The sequence below is a fragment of the Pteropus medius genome, unplaced genomic scaffold (assembly GCF_902729225.1).
Source record: "Pteropus medius unplaced genomic scaffold, Ma_sr-lr_union100, whole genome shotgun sequence".
Taxonomy (NCBI): Eukaryota; Metazoa; Chordata; class Mammalia; order Chiroptera; family Pteropodidae; genus Pteropus; species Pteropus medius.
The window spans coordinates 34,700,309-34,715,030 of record NW_024349800.1 but is presented as its reverse complement, the minus strand read 5'-3'; the positions used below and the strand labels follow the sequence as shown (position 1 = coordinate 34,715,030).

The 14,722-nt window shown below is 37.4% G+C and overlaps 1 pseudogene; it reads right to left on the bottom strand.

Moving 5' to 3' along the window:
* Positions 1-12,508: 12,508 nt before the first annotated feature.
* Positions 12,509-12,627, bottom strand: LOC120622336 (uncharacterized; annotated as a pseudogene).
* Between the last annotated feature and the right edge of the window lie 2,095 nt (positions 12,628-14,722).

Sequence of the window (14,722 nt, the reverse complement as noted above, 5' to 3'; positions counted from 1 at the left end):
CCAAGAGAAATTAAAAAGGAAATATTGAAAAGTTTGCTGACTTCATCAGTTCTCCTCTAAATATTACAGTTTTAAACAGTCACTCTAGCTACAGAGAAAGAAAATCAAATTACTGTCATTCCTAATGAAACAGCTATGAAGCCAGGCTCACCAGGCATTGGTGAGAGACATAAAGTATCATTCAGCATGGCTCCTACAAGTCATATGTTCTGAGCTCGATTTGCTGCTATAATTAACTCTACTTCTATTTACCTGACAGAATTGTCTTTGGGCTTCCAGATGGCCCTGGCTTCCTCCAGGATCATCAGCTGGAGGTCCTGAAAGTCATTCAAACTCTTCAGATTTGTGCCTGATCTGATTACTGCATTTCAGAACACTGGGTGCAATTTCCTTTATTGGCATCTGTTGTCTCTATTTCCAAGTTGAAAATAATTCAAGCAGTCAAAAGAGGACATGATTGTATTTATTCATGGACTATATCTGAAATGCATTTATTTCCTCAATGTTCTAGAAACTGCAGTGTTAACAGAATACTTTCCAAAACACAGTCCATGGCGAGGTGCCGATTTCCAGGTTTGTGGCATCTGTTAGCAGATGTCATAAGCAATGGTGGTGGGGCATTAAAGAAGGCCTTTTTTTTTCATCTGCACCTTGGCATGCTTCCCTGAAGGCTTGGTTACCTTGAATTTTCCTTATAATTCTTTGCAACTGGTTCAAGAGTTCTAGTGTGACTAGGATAATATCTAAGTAACAATTTCAGATGCCAGTTTATTTTTGCTATTTGGGATACTGGCTACCTTCCAGCAACTTCTAATATCAAAACAATGCCTCTAGGAGTGGCAGGCTCAAAACACTGTCCAAAAATATCTGTGGTTGATTTACAGGGGAAGGAAAAATCAAAGCATCTTGAGGGTTAAGCAGATGGAACTTTATCTGCAAGGAGTTTCCACTCTAGTAGGGGAAAGACATTTATGAACCAAACAAGCCAGCTGGTAAAAACAAAATTTCAGGGCTAAATAAAACATCCCAAATGGAAAATCACACATTTTACATATTTTTAAAAATGCAATGAACATAATTAAGTGTCCAGTATCGTCAATACTAGTTGTTTCCATAACAGAAATAAGTAGAGACTTCTGGACCTGAAAAGTGAATAAAAACAGAAGGAATTCTTTTCTGCCTCCCCTTTCCCTGATTTATTTATTAAATTTATTTCTTGAGTAAACAGTCAAACAAGCAAGTGCTCTGGTCTCCCTCAGTCTATTCTCTGCCTGGTCTCCTTGGCACAGGGCTCGGTGCTGAACACCTATACACACATGTACTATGAACGAAGCATCCATCTAGATACAGCAATTACAAAGGTTTTGTTTTGTTTTGTTTTTACTTAAAGCTCTTTTAATAAGACTTGTAATTAAAGGTGCTAACACATATACTTTCAAGTTGAATAAAGCAAATACTTTTATTTTTTAATTATAGTATAAAACTCTTTTAGACCAAGATAACAGAGCATTTATTGGCGTAATCTCCACACAGTAAAACAGGATGCCCATCCCATTATACAGCTAGGCTAATGTTAATATGTCTCCGTGGTAATGGTAAGTTTCAGAGTAAACCTCCTCCAGATGTCTGTACAGGCGTACCTTGTTTTATTGCACTTCGCCGATGTTGCTTTTTTTTTTACAAATTGAAGGCAAGACCCTCCACCAGCAAAAGATTACAATTCACTTCATTGTGGTAGTCTGGTACCAACCCCGCAATATCTCCGAGGTATGCCTATATTCAGTTTCTCTCGGACCAACCTGCTCTTCAGTGTTTAAGGATTACAAAACGACCAGAAGCTTTCAAAAGCATGGATTTCTCTGGCCTTTTAAATCTTAAACTGTCAGACATTCAGCTCATGGCAACCCAAACTCACAAGTACTCACTCCTATCAGGTTGTTTACATCTACTTTGAAGATCTGTTCAGTTAACCTTTTTCCTGACCCACCCCACAATTTCCTTTGGTTTGCTGTTTAACAGACTATCCAAATACCTTGCCTAAGTCATTTGCTTCCTTCCTATTGAAAGTTTTTTAGGGCAACCCCCAGCCTCTGTTCTTCCTGAGGATGAAGCTTTTCTTCAGTCTGGGCTCTGCGGCACATGGTCTGATTTTAGAGCTCTTAATAAAATCAGGCTTTTTATACTGCTTGTGAGGCACAGAGGCAGGTATGAATTATAAACTCAGCCATAGAGGTGTAACATAATTAATTGTGAGTACTTAGAGTAACTACATTTAAAGTTAATAAAACATTGCAAGGGAAGGGCCTTCTGTTATAATTAACAAGTAAGCTGCTTTCATCAATTAGCATATCAATTGTTTCTGTGAACTGAGTTCATTCTCTAAAATAGTCTCATTATTTCCCTCTGATAATTTCTTTTAGTCAATTGTTTAATAAATTTGATTCTCAGAGATAGCATAAAGGCAAAGTCAAAAGATCACAAACTTCAAATTAGTGAATTCTGAATCTAAGGGCTGAAGGCAACCTTTGACTTGCACAAGGTAGAGGTGGTGTGTATTTTAGTTCTCCCAGGCAACAAAGGTATACCTCACCTCCCTCCCGTAAACCACGCCTAAAGCAATCCTTTTACACTTTACCACTCCTTTCTCTGGGCCCTCCAGTTTAGGGCATTACTCAGTAAGTATTTGCCTGTTTCTGTTCTGAAAATCTCCAGTGTTAATGTAGGCCACATAATAGCTAAAATTCACTGGTTTCACAATTCAACCTTATTAAAGAATTTCCCAGTGTGAAAACAGTACCAAGACATGTTCTTAAACTGCCAAATAAAAGAGATCTGGGAACATTACCCTTGGTTTCTGAGCCAATTCTCCTGGTGACCAGGAATGAATTTGGAAGATGGTTATAGCTCTATGTCTTAAACATCCAAGCTAACCACTACTCCCATACTCTGGATAATAATAGAACTATAAGTTAATAAAGCCACCTTGAGCTCAATTGGTAATCGGATCTGAATGTGGGCTGGATGTCAGGAGACATGGCTATAACCTTGTCACCATCACTAATTTTAATCTGTATTATAGATCAATTCAGTGGAATAATTTTACAAATTAGTAGAACCTTCTGCTCAAAATCAGGTGGGGGTGGGACAGAGGAATCCTAAATCAGTAAAGTTCTAGTCTTTTTAATTTAAAAAGCATTTTGGATTTTGAAAAATACTCTGTTGAAATGTAAATATCTCTTGAAAACCGTTAAACCAAATCTTTGATCAGATAACATATTACAAACAGTTAATATTTTAGCAGGGATTGGTCAGGGAGAGGAGAAGCTGAGGCTGATGAGGGAGGAAGAAGGGCACCAAAATCAATTTTATTAACCTTCCAAAATAGCTTTTTATGGACTACCTTAATTCTGCTTGCAGTTACCCCTGATGACCATCTATGGACTGAGGCTGATGGTTTTCCTGAATACAAGGTCAAGCTTTACAATTTGAATGAAGAACAATAGCAACCTCACCACTTGCAAGCCTTCAATTCAAGGCATGTCCATCTTCTTTCCATTGGTAAATGAATCTATTTTTGCTTAACTTTCTAAAAGTGCTCAGCTGTCAAGCTATAATTTTCACCTGGGGCTCTCATCTACACAGAAAAGTACAACACATGACCCCTGTTTGCTTTTCTCTTTTCATAGGAATTGATAATATCAAAACACTCCCTGCAATGCCAGAAGGCTGCAGATTTGCATTTTAAAAATAACAAAAAATAAGGAAGGACCCATTTAAAATTTTCTTGTTGGCAGACCAAAATGTCTAGCTCTGCCACTAATTTAATTAACAGACAAAATGAATCCCAAATAGCTGAATTGCTGGAAGGAATTTAGGGAGGAAATTATAAATACCAACTGTGGCCTTGTGAACAGTTGCAGAAACAAGGACTATAGCAGCCACCCATATTTTCTTCCTTACATACACATAATTATGGGTAATAACCAGTACTCCCTTTTCCTTACTATATCATATAAGGTATGTTGGTGGTGGTTACTTTTTTAGTTTAGTTCTTAGGTTACAGGATATCCAGGAGAGATTGTTCTTGAACTAGAAGAATGAACATTACCCAGAGAGATGTCCAAAGAAGAAGATTTTTTAGTTTCTCCTTCAAGATATTGAAAATATTTTCATTTGCACAAAAGATCACTGTATTTTGTTAGGTGAAAGCATGTTCAGATTGCCATTGTTGTTTATAAAGTAAAGTATGAGTAGATGTGTATACCCAGATGGAGAATGGTCAAACAGGTGGACTATGATAGCTTTGGTGAATCACTTTTAGCATGTATTCCAAACTCCTTTAGAGGGCTTTTCTGTACTGCAGAAACTGGAGAGTTAAAAATCATATTTCTGATTTTCTCACTCCTGAGTTAAGATAGTTGTTTGAATACACATATTTAACTTTGCTTCCTCTTGAAAACTTACAAAAAGTACAATAGAGGCTTTTTTTTTTTTTTTTTTTAAACATAAACCCTCTGGGGTCAGGAAAACAAGAGTTAAGAGCAATGTTTTGGAAGCTGCATAGTGGCAGCCAAGGAAGCAGAGAAACAAACCAATTTGCATTATGGGATTCTCAAAAGGTTAGGAAATCATTTTACTAGGCAATAGTGAAACTGGGGTGAAGGGGCATCCTGCTGAAATCAGGAGTGTTGACTGAACTATGTTTGAGAAGCAGTTAGATCCTTAGAAACCCTTCCCCATTCCACAATGCAGGGTAACTGCCTTCCTTTATCCTAAGACAGAGGGTGAGGATGTTATTCCCTATGTAGGTAAAAGAGGACATCAGGACTGGAGAATGCCAGGCTTCAATGAAGGCTGGGTTGTGTACCAACAAATGGTTCACCAGACGTCTCGGAGGTAAACCTCTATCTTATGAAGTCCTACCCACTTGCTCAGAGCTATCAGAGTTTTCATTCCTCACTCGTTTTTAGTTTTTTTAAATAGGGCTTTTTGGTGGGGTATAATTTATATACAGTAATTGAAATGCAGTGGTTTTAAGTGTACTTGAGCAATTTTGGTAAATGCACACATCTGTGTAACTCACAGCCCTAACACAATACAGAATACTTCCAATACTACTCAAAATTAGTCCCTCTCTTTAAATCATGAACAAATAACTAAAGATTATTAGACATCTGAGGAAAGACCCTAATATGGAAGATAAGGACCAAAACAAACAAATAGAAAAAAGCAACTTAGAGAAAAGAGCCCTTTTAGGAAAAACAAAGCATTTTAAAAAATGATGTTAATATCCTTAGGGAGATGAGAAGAGTCTGCACATTAAATGCGATGAAAAAAATTCAAAGAATAAAAAAAGAGTTCTTAGAATTTGGAAACATAAAAACAATGAAAAAACTCCATAGAAAGTTTAGAAGATAAAATTGGGAAAGTTTTCCAGAAAATAGAAAAAGAAGGAAAACAGGAGAGAAAAGTGGATAAGAAAAGTGGAGCCCAGTTAGAAGATCTAACATGGAAATAACAGAGGGAAGAAAGCAGCAATGAATAATTTAAGAAATGCCCAGGGTTTCCAGACTGAAAGGGCCTTCTGGATGCCCAAGAGAATGAATGAAGATTAGATTCACACAGAGGCATATATTATGAAATTTGACTGGCAACAAAGAGAAAATTCTACTAAAAAATTGGTCACAAAGCAGAAATCAGAAGAGCTTTAGATTTCTTAATAGCAGCACTTAAAATTGGAAGTCAATGGAGCAAAGCCTTCAAAATTAAAGGAAAAAATTCTAATCTAGAATTCTATATCTGGTCACTTTATAAATTAAGTGGGAAGGTAGAATAAAAAATATTTTTAAATATCTAAGGTCTCAAAAAATTTATGTACCCTTTTTCATAAAATGGCTGGAAAATATGCTCCATCCAATGAAGGGAGTAAAGCAAGAAGAAATATCATATATTCATGTAACAGGAAACAGCAGATTCAACACAGGAGAGAGGCAAAGAAAATCTGTAAAATTATAGAGAAGACAGATCCCATGACGACTGCTATATACAAAGCATAGATCTTCTTAGAAAATCTGAGACCAAGGACTGTGGACGGCCCATAACCTTAGCTGTCCTTGCCCCAGAGTAACTACATAGGCCCAGTGAAAACCTTGCATGGACAATAAAGATGAACTGGTGAGACAATAAAAAAGGTACACTGATGGCTGGGGTCTCTCTATGTCTTGGTAAAACTCTCCTAGACCCCCATTGACTATAATGCAAAAAAAAAAAAAAAAATCTGCCCAAAGACGAGAAATTCTATATATTAATTTATATGCTCATATGTTGTATGTGGATGTATATGCATATATGTGATTCTATGTCCTTGTATATACATAGAATATCTCTGGATGGATTATGAAAGAAATCTACTTTCTACTAATCGTTTTACTCTGTACATGTACTAGCTCTTCTAAAAACGAACTAATGAATACAATAACACATTTTCTCCAAAAAATTACAATGTGCACATTGACTGAGAAATTCTACTTTATCCTATGGATATACTTCTGTACTTGTGAAGTTATGCAAATAAAAGCATTCACTGCAGCATTATTTGTGATAGCAAAGGACTGGATACTGCCTAAATGTCCACTGAGAGGGAATGGTAAGATAAATTATGTACATCTACACTGTAGACTGCTTTGCAGTCATTAAAAAAAGAATGTAACAGTATGTGTCCATATAGAATATATCCAAGATATTCTACTGAATAAAAAAAGGCAAGATGTAGAAGAAAGTATATAATTTCTTATTACAATACAGAAAAAAAAATGTCTCTGACCTATGCAATAGGTCACTCTGTTATATGTCGTCATTGTATTCTGTGCTTTGCCTTTATGATACTTAAAACAATAATAATGATCATTCGTGTTTTAAAAAAAAAAACCAACAGTATTTCATACTTCCCATATCCCTTGTAGCTGGTTCTGGGTGTGAAACAGTTTGCACCAATTCAGTGCATAACTGCACCAATTCCAATTCATTTGGGAAGCAGAAGGGGCAGGCACCACCTTCTTGTGCTCTTAGCTGTTGTTGCTAACAGTCATAGTCATGGAATTATAGGAGTTTTCTGAAACAGCGTCCTAGTGTCCAGGGATTAGCTTCAGAGATGTCAAAAGGTAGTTGAAACGGTAGCTTCCTGATCTCTGGATCACAGTCTTAGTGGTGTGTTCTTGAACACAACACTTCCCACCTTCCTGACTGTGGAACTCCTCTGGCAGGACAGTTCAGTGGTGATGTTCTGGCGGTCATTAGAAAGAACCCGGCTTATCTCACTTCTATTAGCCTCTCCAACAATTCTGTAAGTACCCAATTCTCTGTATTAAATGCTCTTCTGCTTAAAATAGGCAGTGAGGGACATAATGATGTATTCCAAAAATGTAAATGTGCTAGATGAGTAAATAACATTAAGCTTTTGAGTGCCCAAAAGTAGATACTGGTATTACATACTTCTGAATTATTTTCAATAGTATATGCCAAAAAATAAATTTAACTTTTATTTTATAATAAAAAATAAATAAATAAAATAAAAAAAATTAAAATAGGCAGTGATTTGTTTCCTGCAACTGAACTTTAACTAATATAATTGATAATATGGACTTTTAACATAAACTGCACATCTTATTTTAGAATTATTAATTTATTTGTATCCATCCTGTACAATGTATGCTACCAAAGTGAGTGTTAAAGGATTTAAAAACTGAGAATTATGATATACTCTTCTCCGTGTGTTAACAACTACTGGCACATCAAAACATACACAGCAAGTTGGGGGTGGCACGTTTAACTTTGTTTTTAGTTTATCCAAAACATAGAAGGGGCAAATAAATATGAATTAAGAATTATTTCTAATACATGAATATTATTATTATTTAAATTGATGAAAATAAACATGATTAGTAGGTAGGCAGTACTTTAAGAAATGCCTGGTGATCTCAATTAAAAGGTATGTCAGAAACAATTGGGTGATTCAGGTTTTACACTCCTTGATTCAGTGTCCTGAAGTGATTCTCAGCAGGTGGGAAACCCATGAACACATCTCCTGGCCCATAACAATAAAAGGGCTCATTTTCTTTCAATCTTGGTGATACTTTGAGAAATGATGACAATTCTGAATCTTGTCTCTTTTCACATTGTTTGTAATGTAAATTTGATAATGAGTGAGTACTAGGGAGTGATACCAGAGCAATTATAGCCTTTGAGTACCACTGAGTACACACACTTGATATAATATCAAGTTATTTCTGATGTAGTGTTTTATATTTACATTTAATCCGGTGACATTTTTGACTGTGCTTTTAGAAAAGAAACATTTGGAGGTGGTGGTGGATAAGAGGGCAAATGGCTGAGAAGTCAAAGTTCTCTGCAAATGCAGACACACAAATTTACAATTTTCTGGCAGAGAACAAACAGCACCAAATATCCGATTCTGAGTTATCAGAGATATAATCAATATTAACGAGGTCGCCACTGAGGGAAGAATAAGAACTGCTTTGACCCAGGCCTGTTAAAGACTGGTAAGAGCCTTCCAATACTTGACCCTATGTAAATTATCCACTCGGTAGATTATTGTTTCCTTGAAATTCAGCCAGCATAACTTCAAGTGACCTGTTCTGACTAACATATTTAGGAAACGTTAACTTATTTAAATATAGGCTACACAAAACCTGATGGACTGAATATGTCTAAGATTGTGTGTGTGCGTGTGTGTGTGCGCGCGCGCGCGCGCGTGTGCGTAAAGCTAAAAAGGAATGTTTTTTGGATCATACAAAGTTAGTTTTGTAATTAAAATTATTTTGAGTTGGCAGGGCCCTTAAAGACTCTTGTCCAATTGTTTTATTTCATAGCTGAGAACACAGGCATTGTCCAGAGTAACAGTTAACTGTGAAATTAAAATGTTTAAGTCATAGCTTCCCTTCCATTAGCCCACAGAAAAGTTTTTGGAAATATTTTTAGAATTATTTGTAATATAGGGGAAATTATGCACGCTGAAGCTCCCTAAGAAAAGAGCTAGATTCCAGGGGTGATGGGTTGATGGAGCGATGGGGTATGTGGCTAGGGGAAGGGGCCTGCCTGGTGTTCCTTTAGTCAGCTTTGTCGCCGGCACTACAAGGAGTTTTCAAAATCTGCCCTCTCTCTCCTATTTTATAACTCACTCAATTGCTTATTACATTTATGCTATCTCTCTTCCTGCAAGTAAACCTTGCATAGTTTGCCCTCTGTTTCCTTTTGTGAACTGCGTAGTCTTAGAGAGGTGGACCTACAAGAACTCTGAAGGATTACCCTAGGGCTAGCAGAGATAATGCACTGCAGCTCCAAAAGAAAAGAGGCGAGTAAAGTTCATAGTGTATATTTAATGCTGCCAAGCAGCTGGGTGGCAAAATCATGAGAATTTACACCACTGAAGCTGCTCCACAGTAGTTGGTGGGGCTTGGCTAGGAGCGAGCAGATGGAATGAGAGGAAGAATTGTCTATGCAGCTGGGAAATAAATTCCAGAAGCTCACCTCAGTACCACCATCTGCCTTTCAAGCTAAAAACCCAATTGGGGTCTTAAATGTATTTGCAAATGTACTGAGATTTTAAAAGGAAGGCTGTAGAACCTCACACCCATTAGGATGGCTATTATCAAAACAAACAAACAAACAAACAAAAAAGTGTTAGCAAGGATGTGCAGAAATTATAAACCTTGTGCCCTGCTATGGGGAATGTAAAATGATATAGCCACTATTCACAGTATGGCAGTTCCCCCAAAATTTAAAAATAGAATTACCATATAATCCAGCAATTCCACTTCTGGGTATAGACCCAAAATAAATGAAAGCAAGAACTTGAACAGATATTTGTACACCCATGTTCACAGCAACATTATTCATAATAGCTTAAAAGTGAAAACAATCCAAGTGTCCATTGTTATATGAATAGATAAACAAATGTGGTATATATATGCAAGGAAATATTATTCAGTCTTAAAAATGAATTAAATTCTGATGCATGCTACAATGTGGATGAACCTTGAAGATATTATGCTAAGTGAAATAAGCTAGTCATAAAAGGACAAATACTGTGTGATTACACTTATATGAAGTACTCTGAGTAGTCAAATTCATAGAGACAGAAAATAGAATGGTGGTTGTCAAGGGTTTGTCTAAGGGGAATTAGGGAGTTAATGTTTAATAGGGACAGGGATTCAGTTTTACAAGATGAAAAGTTTTAGAGATGGATAGTGGTAATAGTTGCACGAAAATGTAAATGTACTAATGCCACTGAACTATTAAGATGGAAATTTTTTTGTTCTATGTATTTTATCACATTTTTTTTTTAAAAAAGGAAGTCTGCAATATTCCTGAAGTATGTTAATTGAATTTGTAAAAGATTATTTTTTAAATTAGAAATGAAAATCATAGCCTATGTTCCATCCATTCTTCCCTTTACTCCTTCCTTCTTTCTTTTTTTCCTTGATCCACCACTTCTTCCCTCCTTCAAACATCTGTAGGCTACTTAATGCATGCCAAACATTGTGAGAGGCCCTGGGAGTTTCAGATATACCATGCTAGGCTCACAATCCAGTGGAGGAGAATTATCCTAGGTAAACATACATCATCATGTGACCAAAGCTCTGACAGAGACATGCCCAGGTTGCCATGAGAGCTCGGAATAGGGACACCTAACACAGCCTTGGAGATGAAGGAAAAGCTTGTTGGAATTCAGAATTCCTAAGTGGAGTCTTAAAGAGTGAACAGAAGTTAGCCAGCTAAGGAAAGAAAAAATCTAAACTATCTTAACAATATTAGTAATGCTATATCTTATAGTAATAAGCTACAATACATATAGTATTTGTCCAAATAATTTTATTAAATACTAGGTGCTGGGCATAGTTCTATGTGCTGGAAACATGGAGGCGAACAAGATAAAATCCCTCTGTTATGAAGCTTAGGGGGAGATAGTCAATAAATACATATAAAAGTAAATAAATGCTATATCAGATTATGGTAAATGCTCTGGAGAACAACTGAGCAGAATAAAAAGAAAGGGAGGTTTGGGATGAGGGAAAGAATGTCACTAATTTTTATATAGTGACTAGGAAAGGCCTTACAAACAGACTAATATTTGACCAGAAGACTAAAGGCAGTGGAGGCCAAGGGAATAGCAAGTGCAAAATTCTTGAGATGGGAACATGCCATGTGAGTTGGGAAGACAATGTGGCTGGAGTAGGAGAAGAGAGGGAAAGAGTATTAGGAGAGAAAGTGGTGAGATTTGGGAGAAAGGCAGTACTCCCATCATATAGGTCATCTGAGGCCATGGTAAGATGTTGGCATGTGAAATGGTAGCCACTCAGAGGGCTAAGTAGAAGAATGATATGACTTAGGTTTTAAAGGGATCATTTTGTCTGCTTTGTTGAGAAGACCAGAAGGGGCAAGGGTGGAAACAGTGTCATCAATTAGGAGACTATTGCAATAGTCCAGGAATATATGATGGTGGCATGGACTGGGATGGCAGCAGTTGAAGTCACTACATTCTAGACCTATGCTGAAGATGGAATCAACAAGATTTGTTGACAGAATGGACATGAGGTATGAAAGAAAGCAAAATAGTCATGAATGACTCCCATGTTGTTGGCCTGAACAACCAGAAGCAATGAGCTACCATTTACTAAGATGAGAAGCCTGTTAGGAAGAGCAGGTTTGGGATAATTTGGTTTTGGACACACCAAGTTTGAGATCCTTATTAGATACATGTGGAGATATCAAATGGCCATTATATATTTAGGTCCAGAGTTCAGGGAAGAAGTGCAGCTGAAGACATAAACTGGAAGTTTTGACTTATATTGGTTTGAAGCCGTGACACTGGATGACATTCTCAAGAGAGTGAGTATAGATAGAGATGTCTAATAACTGAGCCATGGGGTACTCAAGGGCACTCCAAATAGTCAGAGATCAGGGAGATGAGACAGAACCAGCAAAGAAGACTGAGAAGAACAGACACAGAGATAAAAGGAGAACAAAGAGAGTCCTAAAAGTCAAGTGTAAAGACAAGTTTTAAGGAGAAAATAATGAGCGACTGTGTTAAATACTGAAGACAAGTCAAGATCAATGAGGGCTGAGATTGTACTGTTGGACGTAACAGCGTGGAGGTCAGTAGTGACCTTCTAGAGCTGCTTTGGTGGAGTGGTGGAGGTGAGTGATTACTTGGAGTACATTTGAGAGAAAATAGCTTTCATCTAAAGTTCTCTATGCCTTGGTTTCCTTAACTATAAAAGGGAATATGTTAGTACTTTCTTCATAGAGTTGTTATAAAAATTAAAAGAAATAACATATCTGAAGTACCTAGTAAGGTCCTAATAAGTATTATTTATTGTTATTATTTATAATTGTTATTTTTTATTTTTTAGGTGAGGTAACCCTTGGTTGACCTCACAGACTGCAAGGAACTTGTCAGTTTACAATCCCTTATTTTTTTTATTTTTTATGCCTACAGCACCTCATCTTTCTAGGTGGTCTCCCATCCAAGTACTAACCGGGCCCAACCCTGATTAGCTTCTGAGATCAGATGGGATCAGGCTTGTTCAGGGTAGCATGGCCATAAACTATATTATTATTTTTAGATTTCAACTATTCAGGGGGAAAAAATTGACATTTACTTATCATCTTACTTAAGTTAATCACCTTTCATAAAAAGCTCAGATAAGAACTACCATATTTACATGACCATGGTCTTTTTTATATATATTTCTCTTCTTTAAATATATAAATAAAATGAGGTGCATAGACAAATGCAAAATGAGAAGAAGAAGGAGAAGAATTTAAGAGAGAGAGACAAGATAAAACTCTTAAAGAGTTTTGCTCCAAAGGAGAGGAAAAATATTGAGTGTGGCTAAAGGGTGTTTGTTTTTATTTTTGTTTTTGTTTTAAAATGAGAGAGATAACAATGTGTAGTGGAGGAAATGATCTTTTTGAGCGGGAAAAATTAATGATACAAGATGGGGGTGTGGGGGTGGTATCCTTAAGAGGAAAAGAGGAATGGAATCTTGTGCCCAAGTGCAGAAGTTGGCTTAGGAATGTAGACGATTCATCCATGATGAAAGGACAGGCTGGGTCTACAGGGATAGATGTAGAGGACATAGGTGGGTGAGTAGATGTAGAGTGGAAGTGTGTGAGATTTCTCTTCTCGTGGATTCTTCTGCTTTCTTAGTAAGATATGAAGCAAGATCCTCAGCTGAGAATGAGGAGGGGCAGAAGTGTTGGAGGTTTGAGAAGAAATGTGAAATGTGAGGTAGTAGTCACTTAAGAGATGGGGAAAATAAATATATTAAGGAAGGGTAGGAGGGTTACCTGGTAGTACTGAGAGCCCAACTGAAGTTGATAGTAAAGAATTTAAAGTGAAAACAGTTGGCATCTTTTCCAATTGTGTTTATCTGTGTTTATCTGTGTGGTGGTTCAAAGGAGGTAAGAAGTTGACATTATCAGGGTTTGGATTTTGTCAGGTGAATACACTAAGAGGAGAGAGTAAGAGACTAGATGGATATGCAAAGGGTGATTGAAAGGAAGAATCATGTAATGAAGGTGGGAGAGCAGGGAATTGAGGCCATTAAGAGAAGAGGGATGATGAAATGGAGGTAGAACCCTGACAAGGTACTAGAGGGAAGGCCTGAAAGTGGGCACAGAAAGTGGGTTACTTGAAACTGAGATGATAGAGAGGTTGTAGTTATTGGTAATGACAAGACATGACCATGGAGAGGACGGCTGAGGTAGAGTGGAAGAAAAGGTCACTGGAAGAGAAGAAAAGCAGGGATCAAAGACTTGGAGAGGCCAGGGTATAGGAAGGATCACCGACATATCATCAAAATTACCCAGAACTAAGAATTATCTTTGGAGAAAGTGATAGTGAGACAGGAGCTTAACTCTTCAAGCAATGAGAGTGAGTGACCTGGAGTGTGCAGATGACTGCAAAATGAAAAGTTGGCAGTTGTTTTGTCTAATGTAAAGAGATTCAAACTTTGGGAGGGAGAAGGTTTAAGACAAGGGAAGGACATTTTGAAAGCAGCAATAAGTAATATGAAGATTACCTATCCCACCTCCAGGCCCAGTGGAAAATGTGATGTGGCAGAAAAAGCAGCCGCCACTTGAGAGAATTGTAAAGGAAGCAGTGCCTGCAGGGGACATCTAGTTTCCAGTTAGGCTAAGAAGGTGAAGAGAATATAGGAAAGTTTGCTGATGATGGAACATTAGTTCTAGAGGACATAATGAAAGTTTTCTTGTGTCGTACAGGGAAAGCAGGCAGGGTCAGAGTAGAAAATATATAGAGTAGTATAGGCATGCGAATCAGGAGATATAGTTCTGTCTTGTGGCAATCTGGATTAAGGAAAAGATGGGATTTGTGCCAATGGTCTCCCTGGTAGACTGTGATACTGGGGCTATGACTTTGGTGTGGGAAAAAGGGATGATGGTCTTAACAGGAGTACAAAGGCTCTGGGGCTTTGTTATCCCATCTGTGGATGGTGGAAATGAGGCTAGGGGAGGTGTAGTGCTACCAGAAGCATGGAGGCTTTTACAGAAACCCAGACAAGGGATGATCATGGCTTGGGTTGTGGTAGCGGTAGAGAAAGTAAGGAATGTATTTTTGAGATAGAGTTCAGAGGAATAGCTAATGCATTGGATTGATGGGGTAGTAGGGGAGGGGGAG